Source organism: Leucopleurus acutus, assembly GCF_964270905.1.
Source record: "Leucopleurus acutus genome assembly, chromosome: X".
Taxonomy (NCBI): Eukaryota; Metazoa; Chordata; class Mammalia; order Artiodactyla; family Delphinidae; genus Leucopleurus; species Leucopleurus acutus.
In genome coordinates this window covers 87371396-87383812 of record NC_139148.1, presented here as the reverse complement: position 1 = coordinate 87383812, position 12417 = coordinate 87371396, and the positions used below count along the sequence as shown (strand labels likewise).

Here is a 12417-nt window from a genome sequence, read left to right as displayed (position 1 = left end):
CTGGTTCAGTGAGACTGTCTTACAGTAAAGGAGTCAGATCCTCACATTCTCCTTAACGAGGTGGACCTTGGAGAGTTAGAAATTGCACATGTAGAAAGAAGTAAAAACATAAAATAATATCTGGAAGTTTTGCTGAGGAATAAGGGGATTGGACTAAATATTTTCTGAAGTCCCTTCTGGCTGAGGGTGTTTCCAGCTCCACCAAGGACAACCTGCAAAGAAGAAGCAGAGAAGTGCTTGGTCTGAGTTCCCACAGGCCAGGTTAGGGAGGTGAACACATTCAAAGCCCAGAGCTGAGCAGAGGGGCCCTGAGGGCTGAGCTGGCAAAGCTAGACCAAACAAAAGGATTTCCTTTTTGAAGTGGCTTCTTCACACTTCAGGCTGTGGGCGGGGTACTGAAGGGCTAAAGTATGGAAGAAAACTGTGGGGAGAAGCCGGGAGGCTGAATTTTACTGTTTTATCTGTTAGAATTAAAATGATTTTTTTCTTTCCCCTTTAAGATTTTTCCAAAAAATCTATATTATCAAAGCCATACTTGCTTATTATAAGAAAGTTGAAAAATACAAAAAAGTAGGAGGAAAATAAAAACTTCATTTAGTTTCACCACCTAGAGATAGTCACTGTTAATATTTTCCATATTTCTTTTTAGCATTTTTTCCATGCATATCTACTCATATTCACTAATTGTTGTGATCATATTTTATATTAATGTATATTACTTTCAATTAATACTAGAGCATAAGCATTTTCCTGTCATTATGATCTATGTGTAAATATCATTTTATTGTCTAGACAATATTCTATGACTATACTATAATTTATTTAACCATTGAACCATTAGGGTTTTTTTCCCTAGTATTTTATTATTCTAAGTAATACTGTGATTAACATAATTGTACAAAAAGTTTGTGTACTTTTCTGTTTCCTTAGGAAACATTCATTCATTCATTATACAAATATTAGTGAGGACTTAACTATATGCCAGGCACTATGCTAGGTGCAAAATTTTTGCCTTGGGTGGCATGTTGTCACCTACTGAGATAAGAAACAATGGAGGAGGAGCAAATTTAAGAGAAAATGTTTGACTGGATGTGTTCAGTTTGAGACGTCCAAGTGGAGTTGCCAAGAAAGCAGAGCTCAGTGAAGAGGTCTGGATAGAACTATAAAATTACAGTTGTGGCCATATAGATGGTGTAATTCATGCCAAGTGAGTGAAAGATCATTTAGGGAAAGAGTATATGTAGCCTAGTCCTGAGAATGTCTGGCTTTCAGAGGTTAGATAGCAGAAGTGGAATATGCAAAGGAGACTGAGGAGAGGGCAAAGGGATAGGAGGGAAAGCAAAAGAGTATGGCATCATAGATGCCACAGGAAGACTTTCAAGGAGGAGGAAATGGTTAACAGTGTTAAATGTAGGGGAGAGGTCAAGGAAGATAAAAAGGGAAAAATGCCCTATTTATTTATTTAATATAGCTTTTTTGACATGGAGGTCATTGGTTGGGTATCTTGTTGAGCACAGTTTCAGTGGAGTGTTGGGGGAAGGAAGCCAAATTGCTGAGTAAGAAGTAAGGGAATAGAAATTGCCCATAAAGAGGAGCTGGAGAGGTACCTAGTGTGTAGGGAGGATTTTTTTTTTTAAGATGGCAGAGACTTGAGCATGTTTAATTGCTTATGACAGATGAGAGGGACTTGAGCATGGTTAATGGCTGATGAGAAGAATGGAGAAAGAGAGAGAGGGAGGGAGGGAGAGGGGGGAGAGGAATCTGTAATTACTGGGTAAATATAAATATTTTAAAGTCTATTGATATATATTGCTCACATGCTTTCTAAAAGGGTTTTAAACCAACATACACTCCTACTAGCAATTATGAAAGAGCTTGTTTGAACACTTTGTCTTCATTAAGTGTTATAAAAACAAACAAACAAAACCTTTGCCAAAGAGTTGCATTATGGTTCTAATTTGCTCTTCTTTGATTACTAGTGAGTTTAACCAGTTGTGTCCATGTGTGAATTTAGTCTATGTCCTTTCCCCAAAACGTTTCTATTTTAGACAGACAGTTTTATTTGCTATAAAAAGTGGAAAGTCAAAGGAGCAGAATAGTATCATTATCTTCCCAAATTATACGGTCTCGAGCCTTCATCTTCTTAGAAGTACACAACAATTTGACAACTTTTGGCTCAGGCTGAGCGGAAGAGAATGATGATGTATCGTCTGAGAGAGTGACCACCAATGGAACCCAGGTCTAGTCTTAGACTGCTATCGACAGGCTTCAAGCACCCTTTGCTAACCGGGGCCGGCATCCCTCCAGTGCCTTAAGGCTTTGGCTCTTGGAGCTCCCCTTCGCTAGGCGCGGCCCCCTACCAAGGAGCCCGGAGCGCTGTGCGGCCCCTTTAAGAGTCCAGCTCCTCCCCCGCTTCAGGGAAAGTTGCAGCTTTTTCCGCCTCCCGGGAGGGTAAGAAGGGCCAGCCGCCAGAGTGGGGTTGCGGTCTTCCCGGACTCGGAGACCCTCCCCTGAATCCGGTACTGGGACGTCTCGCCTTCTCGCGGCACCTGTTGCAGGTGACAGGTAGGTCCGTGGCCCGCGACCGCCCCTCCGCCCTCTGTCCGGGACGCCTCCTGGGCCCCCAGTACCTTTTCGCTGCCTAAGCGCCCCCACCCCCATCTCGGGGACCTGCGCGCTTCCCTACCCCCTTCCGCTCTCCTAGTCTCTCCTTGTCCCTAGCTGATCCCCTGTTCCCTCTCTCCGTCCGCCTGTGCGGACCGCACCCCCCACGCTTTGACTCCCGTCTGTTGGGGCGGTCCCTCCCCACCATTCTGCTTTCTCCCTGCCGCCCCTGACCATTTCCCCGGCCCATCCGTCGCCGCCACGGGCTGTGCTCCTCGGGGCTCTGCTTCCTTCAGAGTGGCCGACTTTTCCCGCCCTCCGGAGCCCGGGGCCCCTCCCGGGAGCTGGCCCTGGGGGCGGGGGTGGGGCCGAGCTCCTAGCGGGAACTGCACCCTCCGGGTCGTCGAGTCACCTTTTCGGGGGTGTCTCTAGCAGCGCCCGGCGGTCGCGCGGGGTCTGGGCCCCGCACTCTTTCCGGACCTCTGACCTCGCGGCGTCCGCTTCCCTGCCCACGGTGGATCCGCCGCAGCTTAAAAGGCTGGAGGCCGATTGGCCCCGAGCCCTGCCTCAGTGGGCACCTTCTGCGCTTGGGCTGGGGACCCAGCTGTGTGCTCTGGAGCTGAGCCGCTTTATCTTGCCATCCTTCCAGCAGGCAGCGGGGGTACGCTTCTGGAGGAGGGTCCCACAGCCCTCAGAAGGGACACAGAACGCTTCCGTCTTCTGTGATGGTTTGTAAAGGGGCAGAAAAGATGTTCCTCCAGCCCTTAACGTTGAATAAAATGGTTGGGTTTTTTGGTGGTGAAATCATTTGGTGAGAATTTTGGTGACTCAAACAGGTGATGTGTCTCATCAACCAAAGTTTTCTTCCCCCAGTAGCCTGCCAGCTTCTTCAGGACCAGAGGACCTAGCATTCCAGAATACTGCTTTAGGCAGGGTTGATCCTAGGCCTTGTACATTTGTGCCAGAAATTAGTCTTCAGTACATCTTGTACCTTCTATTTTTAACTGGCTTCTTTTCTGCTTTCAGCTCCCCATCCCCACCCCTCATAAATCCATTAATATTAAGGTGTTAATGACCTTATGTGTTTACCCGCTGGTCTGTGGAGAGAACAATGTTTAATGCAAAGAGTTGAGGCCCTAGTGAAGTTTTCTGCTGTAGTTGTAGCTGTTGGTGTTTTTTTTTTTTTTTTAAAGCACCTGCTGGAAGTCCTAGTAGAAAAAGACCACCAACCTGGCTTGTGAGACTTTTCCTAGCAGGGGATGAACATTTCTGGTAGCACAATTTCAGGTGCCTCTCACTAGGCTAGAGCAGTGAAATGAAGTTTGGAGGCCTGTTCAGGGATAATTGGTCTGTGAGTGTATGTGGCATTCTGATTTTTTTAAAAAAACATTGTTTATTATTATTTTTAATTAATTTTTATTGGAGTATAGTTACTTTACAATGTTGTGTTAGCTTCTACTGCACAGCAACATGAATCAGCCGTACATATACATATATCCCCTCCCTTTTGGATTTCCCTCCCATTTAGGACCCCACAGTGCATTAAGTAGAGTTCCCTGTGCTATACAGTAGGTTCCCATCAGTTGTCTATTTTATACATGGTATCAATAGTGTATATATGTCACTCCCGATGTCCCAATTCCTCCCTGTGGCATTCTGGTTGATACTCTCTGAGCTTTTCCCCTTAAAGGCTGCTACTAATCATGGTTGTTAGAATTCATTGAGCCAGGGACTATGATAAATTCTTTACATAATTATCTCACATAATCCTAATGATAAGTGTATGTGCTAGGCACTACAATTATAAGCATGCTATGATGAAAGGGAGACTCTGAGAGTTTAAGTGCTTTGTCTCAAATCACCCAACTGATGAGGGGCAGAGCTGGGCCATCTGACTGCCGAACTGTGTTCTTATCCCCTATTACACCACCTCTGCTGTCTTGGATGTTAGAAAGACTAAATAGCTCACAGGTGAGGACTAAGTGATTAAAAATTTCCCTTCCAAGCTGAAGCCTAAGTTTTGGTCCTTGACTCCACCTCAGAGGCACTGCAGAGACTTTGGACCACTTACCTCACTGATGTCTTACCCACTTCACTTCCAACATGAGGCTGGTTGCCACGTTGCCACTATAAGTACACACCCCTGGGTGTACCTAGTTGAATGAAACCTTCGGGGATCTCAACTCAGAAGGAATTGTCTTGAAGTTAGAGAGGGTGACCCTGGATTCTAGGGATGTGTGCCTGACTCAACTTTTTCTTTTCCTGCTGGCTAGGGGAGAAATGAGGGTGTGGAAAGTGATAAGGATTTCCCAACAGCCAGGCCAGAGAGCCTGAGGGTGAGTGTGTGCTTGTTTTATCATGGGATGGATGGAGTACCTTAAGGAGGGACAGTCCACAAGAAAATGTCCTTTCTGATTCCATCTCTGGGTCTTTGCTCAAGTTACTCCTTTTTTTTTTTTTCCCCCTGAAGAGAAACTTTCCCACCCATGACCACTCTCCTGCCATTAATTCATATTCATCTCAAGATTTAGCTCTAAAGTCACCTCCTTTGGGACAGCCTTACTGAACACACAGTTCCTTCCCCTAAGCAGAATTACCAGTTATTCTGTGTCCTAAAGCACTTTGTTTACACCTCAGGAAAATTCCTTAACACCTCTCTCAGTTGGTTTTCCACCTGGAAGGTACCTCTCTGAGTACAAGGTCTACGTCTTAGAGCTCCCTTTGTCTTGAGCACAAGAGATTAACAAATATTTGTGCTAGGAACTGGGAATACCATGCCTTCAAGGGCCTGAGATCAGGTGATGGTGGGATTGAAGTACAGAAGACACCTTTTTGAGGCACTTGAAATCCGACAGCTCGGAGTTTGTATTTAAATGTCACCTTAGTGAGGCTGTTCTTAACCACCCTATTTAAGCTTATAACCCCTTCCATGAACATTCTATATGCCCCTTCCCTACCTTATTACTCTAATGTAATATATTATGTATTTTATTCATTTTTCTTTCTTATTGTCTCTTCCTCTCCCCCCTCCATAATGGAAGTTCCATGTGGGCAGGGATTGCCATCTGTTTTATTCACCAGTGGATCCCAGCATCCATAACAGAGCCTGGCACATCCTCGGTGCTTGCTAATATTTGTTAATTGAATTAATGAATGACATTACCATGCTAGGAAATGGCACTCTTTTGTGTTCTCCTGGACCTGAAACTAAGTGTCCCCAGTCTGCCCCAGGCCCAGTTCTCACACAGCTTTGCTTTGAGAGTGCATGCCTGATGGCAACTTTGACCTAGTTGGAAGTACTTCCTCTCTTTTTAAGGCATGAGTCTCTGGATGGAAACTTCTAAAGTTTAAAGTGGAAATGTGAAGATGCTGTACTTCTTGTGGGTAGGAAGGGGGGTTGCACTTAGAAGAGGGAGTACGGCTTGTCAGATGTCTTGAGGCGTTTGTTCAGTGAGCTCAGAAGAAGCTGGAGAAAGTTCCTGTGTGATAGGGAAGTGAACAGCCCAAACGAATAAAAGATGCCAACCAGATTAAGCTTCTGGCCTCAAGTCACTCAGCCTTTTAGGCATGAGGTAGTTATGAGATTATGAACTTTATGGAAAAGCCATTGCTGATTACTATTGGTGTAGTACTTGACGAGTTTTATACTAGGAGAATTATACAATGTGAGGAAACCACTTTGTAACAGAAAAGAAAAAAATAGTACTGTTCTATTTAAATGCTTTGAAGTATTCAGAAAGAAAAATAAGGCTAGAATCTTTTAAAAGACAGGCTTGGAAGGAGTTGGACCCTTGATACAGTGGTAAATATGTGATTTTCCACAATTTGATGTATGGTAACTTCTCTGAAACTGAAGTTTGTACAAAAAACTTCTACCCAGCCTCCTCTTCTACTCAGCTTATCTCCCCAACCTCTCAGCAGTGGAGTGACCCAGAGCTCAGTCCATTGACTTTTCTCTATCCAGAATCTTTCCAGATGCATTCATCCAGCCACATGGCTTTATTTTCTTTTTTAATTTTTTTAACATCTTTATTGGAGTATAATTGCTTTACAATGGTGTGTTAGTTTCTGCTTTATAACAAAGTGAATCAGCTATACATATACATATATCCCCATATCTCCGCCCTCTTGCATCTCCCTCCCACCCTCCCTATCCCAACCCTCCAGGTGTTCACAAAGCACCAGCTGATCTCCCTGTGCTATGAGGCTGCTTCCCACTAGCTATTTTACATTTGGTAGTATTTATAAGTCCATGCCACTCTCTCACTTCGTCCCAGCTTACCTTTTCCCCTCCCCATGTCCTCAAGTCCATTCTCTACATCTGTGTCTTTATTCCTGTCCTGCCCCTAGGTTCTTCAGAACCTTTTTTTTTTTTTAAGATTCCATATATATGTGTTAGCATATGGTATTTGTTTTTCTCTTTCTGACTTACTTCACTCTGTATGACAGACTCTAGGTCCATCCACCTCACTACAAATAACTCAATTGCCTTTCTTTTTATGGCTGAGTAATATTCCATTGTATATATGTGCCACATCTTTATCTATTCATCTGTCGATGGACCCTTAGGTTGCTTTCATGTCCTGGCTATTGTAAGTAGAGCTGCAATGAACATTGTGGTACATGACTCTTTTTGAATTATGGTTTTCTCAGGGTATATGCCCAGTAGTGGGATTGCTGGGTCATATGGTAGTTCTATTTGTAGTTTTTTTTTTTTTTTGCGGTATGCGGGCCTCTCACTGTTGTGGCCTCTCCCATTGCGGAGCACAGGCTCCGGACGTGCAGGCTCAGCGGCCATGGCTCACGGGCCTAGCCGCTCCACAGCATGTGGGATCTTCCTGGACCAGGGCACGAACCCGTGTCCCCTGCATCGGCAGGCGGACTCTCAAACCCTGTGCCACCAGGGAAGCCCCTATTTGTAGTTTTTTAAGGAACCTCCATACTGTTCTCCATAGTGGTTGTATCAATTTACACTCCCACCAACAGTGCAAGAGTGTTCCCTTTTCTCCACACCCTGTCCAGCATTTATTGTTCGTAGATTTTTTGATGATGGCCATTCTGACTGGTGTGAGGTGATACCTCATTGTAGTTTTGATTTGCATTTCTCTAATGATTAGTGATGTTGAACATTCTTTCATGTGTTTGTTGGCAATCTGTATATCTTCTTTGGAGAAATGTCTATTTAGGTCTTCTGCCCATTTTTGGATTGGGTTATTTGTTTTATTGATACTGAGTTGCATGAGCTGCTTGTAAATTTTGGAGGTTAATCCTTTGTCAGTTGCTTCATTTGCAAATATTTTCTCCCATTCTGAGGGTTGTCTTTTCGTCTTATTTATGGTTTCCTTTCCTGTGCAAAAGCTTTTAAGTTTCATTAGGTCCAAATTTGTTTATTTTTATTTCCATTTCTCTAGGAGGTGGGTCAAAAAGGATCTTGCTGTGATTTATGTCATAGAGTGTTCTGCCTATGTTTTCCTTTAAGAGTTTTATAGTGTCTTAGCCCCATGGCTTTAAATGCCATCTGTCTGTACACTCATCATTCCCAAATTTATGTCTCTGTCCCAAGCCTTTCTTCTAAGCTACAGCCTTATATATCCGATGGCCTATTCAACATTCCTACTTGGATATCAAATAGACATCTCAAATATAACTTGGCCAAAACAGGACTCTTTTTCTTTCTTTTTTTTTTAATTGAAGTATAGTTGATTTACAATGTTGTATTTATTTCTGCTGTATAGCAAAGTGATTCAATTATATATACATGTGTATATATGTGTGTGTGTGCATGTATATTTATATATGTGTATATATATATATATACACATACATACATACATACATACACATATATATACACACACACATATTTTTTGCCACACCACGGGGCTTGCAGGATCTTAGTTCCCCGACCAGGGATTGAACCCACGCTCTCAGCAGTGAAAGTGTAGAGTCCTAACCACTGGACCACCAGGGAATTCCATATACATTCTTTTTTTAAATATTCTTTTCCATTATGATTTATCGTAGGATAATTGAATATAGTTCTCTGTGCTATATAGTAGGACCTTGTTGTTTAGCCGTCCTTTATTTACTACTTTGCATCTGCTAATCCCAAACTCCTAATCCATCCCTTCCCCAACTGCCTCCCCCTTGGCAACCAGTAGTCTGTTCTCTATGTCCACGATTTTGTTTCCAAAACAGGACTCTTGAGTCCTCTTAAATCCCTAGCCCCTTCCCTCAGCCTCCCCAATCTCAGTAAAATGGCACCATCATCTATTCAGTTGCTCAAACCAAGAACCTAGGGTCACCCTTGATTCCTGTCTTTCTCTCACCCCCCCCCCACACCCAATTCATCAGTAAGTCCTGTTGACCTGAACTTCCAACCATGTCCTTATATTCTTTATTTTAATTTTTAAAAAAAATTATTTGATTTATTTTTAGCTGCATTGGGTCTTCGTTGCTGCGTGCGGGCTTTCTCTAGTTGTGGCAGGAGGGGGCTACTCTTTGTTGTGGTGTGTGGGCTGCTCATTGTGGTGGCTTGTTGCAGAGCACGGGCTCTCGGCGTGCGGGCTTCAGTAATTGTGGCACGTGGCCTCTGTAGTGGCTTATGGGCTCTAGAGCACAGGCTCAGTAGTTGTGGCACATGGGCTCAGTTGCCCCACGGCATGTGGGATCTTCCCAAACCAGGGCTTGAAGCCATGTCCCCTGCATTGGCAGGAGGATTCTTAACCACTGCGCCACAAGGGAAGCCCCATGTCATTATATTCTGTCACGTCTCCATTTCCTCTGTCACCCTAGTCCAAGCCACGACATGCTGCAATAAGCATCTTTGCACAATACTCAATGATGTATGTAGGTCTAGATAGACACACAGAAATATTTCTGTGGGATAGCTTTCTAGTAGAAGAATTGTTGGGTCAAAGGATATGCACATTTAAAAAATGTGAATAGGCATCACAAAAGTGTCATCCAAGAGGATTTACAGTCTCACCATTGAGAGTGCTTTTCCTCATGCCCTTGAATGGACAGTCTTTAATTTTTGCCAATCTGATACGTGAAAAATAGCATCTAACTGATTTAACTTTCATTTATCTGGTCACTAGTAAGGCTGAGTATCTTCATGTGTGTTAGCTATTTGTATTTTTCCTGAGACTTGCTCCTTAATATCCTTTGCACATTTTTCTTTTGGGTTATATATTTCATTTGTTTATAAGAACACTATTATTAGGGATATTTAACCATTGCCTATTATACAGTGCAATTTTTTTTTCTCTTTAGTCTGCCATATGTCGTAACTTTGTTCGTGATGTGTACCCCTCTCATAATCAGATAAAACATACTATAAAACATTTAAAAAACATGCTCATTAGATTTGGCAATTAGGATCTCAGTGATGACATCAGTGCAGTAGGAGGAGAGAGGCAGATTGTAGAGGTTTGGGGAGAGAGCACTTAGAGGGACTGATAAGGAATACAGTATACATTTGGAAGAGGCTTGGCTATGATAGGAAGGACAACGTTTCCTGTAGACAGTGGGGCACAGGGGAGAAGAAAATGTTAATTTCGTTCCCTTTTAAATATAGGAGAGAGATGAGCCCATTTATATGTAGGTGGCTCAGAGCCTGACCCATGCAAGGTCGCTGAGGAAGCAGGAGGGTGGGGACTTCAGAGTGAAAGAGGTGAAAAGACGGGTTTAGAGAAAGGGAGGTAGCTCTTCCATTGAGACAGGAGGGAAAGAGGGCAGGATTGGTGAAGCTGTGGAGGAGGAAGGAGCTTTGGAAGGACAGGATTTTGCGGGAGGTTCCAACTGATGAGAGCATTGAGGGGTTGGAACAGCATTTGAGAGGGATGAATAGAGGAGCTCTTTAGAGGCAAACCATCCAGATTGCCACATCATAGTGAGCCTAGAAAGGCTTGGATAACTTGAGTTTGTCTCTCACCACGTCACAGAACCCTGTATCCATTCTCTCCAACAGCACTCATCAGCCCAGGTGTAGAGACAGAGTGGAGTCAGTCTAGTTTGGGGGATTTTTCTGGGTGCTGTGACAGACATATAAGAGGGTAGGAGACTGGACAGTGCTGCCAGAATAGTTGAAATGACGGACCACTGTGACTTTCATATCTGTGTCTATCTAAACCTACCTTGAACTTGAGTAATTCGTAAGAGATGGAAAATTTCCATGACCTCTACACTGTTTCTTGTTTGTATTTCTGTCAACTCAGGCATCAGAATAGCTTTAGTATCAGTGTCTTTAAACTATTGTTTGTAATTTCTCAGAAAGTATGGGTTGATTTACTGAGAGCCAACAATGTGCCAATTTCTAGGCTAGGTGCTTGAGATACGGTGGAGAAGAAGGTAGACGATGGCCTTTTTTTGGTAGAACTTATTTCAGCAGGGGAGGTATGTGTTAAAAAAAAGAACATAATATATAATCAGTGATTTAATCGCAATTGTGAAAAGTTGAACTTCGGCTTTTTAGAAATCAAATTTAAATTTATTTATTTATTTTAATTTTTATTGGAATATAGTTGATTTAAAATGTTGTGTTAGTTTCTACTGTACAGCAAAGTTAATCAGTTATACATATACAAATATCCGCTCTTTTTAAGGTTCTTTTCCCATATAGGTTATTACAGAATATTGAGTAGAGTTCCTTGTGCTCTACAGTAGGTCCTTATTAGTTCAAAACTGATTTGCATTTGCCAACAAAGTATGCGAGTACTTCTTACATCTTCCCTTTTAAAATTAAATATTGTCTTTAAAATTTTGCTTAATTGATAGGCAAAGATAAAAATAATCTTTATTACCAGTAAGAGTGAAACTTTTTCTTTCTTACATCTATTGGCCATTTGATCTTCCTCCTTCAAGAATTATATGTTCATGCTCTTGGTTTATTGGACACTTACCTCTTCTTATTTTTTACCTCTTCTTTTTATTTTTCCATGTTTGAAACCATTAACCACCTTTCTCTCCTCCCTTATCTCTGGAACACTAAAATATATCTTACACAGTCTCTCTGGCCATTCCCTTTTGATCTCCTTTGAACTTCTTTCTTACCTACTTTGGAAATGTTGGTGTGCTTAGGAATCTGACTACATTTTTATTACTTGACCCAATAAAAGATAACATATAAGTCTTCCATTCTCTTCTCTGCATCCTATTCACCAGGGGTAACAATATTAAATTTGTATCCCCTTTCAGACATTTTCCATGCCCATATGAAATATTTCCTTTCTTCCTTCCATCCATCTATTCATCCATCCATCCATCCTGTCTGCAATTATATGTTACAAAATACAAATGGAATTATAGTATATATGTTTTGCAGTGTAATTTTTACTTAATATTTTTGGCATGCTTTCAATGTCAATATATATATAACTACCTCTTTTTTTTTTTTTGGCTGTGCCCCCCAGCATGCAGGATCTTAGTTCCCCAACCAGGGATCAAACCTGTGCCTGCTGCAGTGCTGCAGTGTAAGCTTGGGATCTTAACCACTGGACTGCCAGGGAAGTCTTCTACCTCTTTTTAACAGTGACATAGTATTCCATTATATGTATGTACCATAGTTTATTTAATCAGTTTCTTACTGATGCTTAAATTGTATAATTTTTTTTGCTGGTTTAAACATTGAGCATCCTTATGATATATGTTTGTGCATCTACTTGAATATCAATAGGAGAAGTTTTTCAAAATGGAATGGCTCCATTGAAAAATGGTCAGTGTTGCTAAAGATTCAGAGAGGTCTACGACAATAAAAACTGACTACTGTCCATTGGATTTAGGAGGTTCTTGTTGACCTTAGAGCAATTTCAG

The 12417-nt window shown here is 42.2% G+C and overlaps 1 protein-coding gene across 1 annotated transcript in view; it reads left to right on the top strand.

The window, feature by feature from the left end:
- The first annotated feature begins 2497 nt into the window (after window positions 1-2497).
- Window positions 2498-12417, top strand: part of SYTL4 (synaptotagmin like 4) — a 76647-nt gene continuing 66727 nt past the window's right edge. The window contains exon 1 of the mRNA XM_082865009.1: window positions 2498-2565. The gene's annotated coding sequence lies outside the window, so the exon portion shown is untranslated. The remainder of the gene's footprint in view (window positions 2566-12417) is intronic.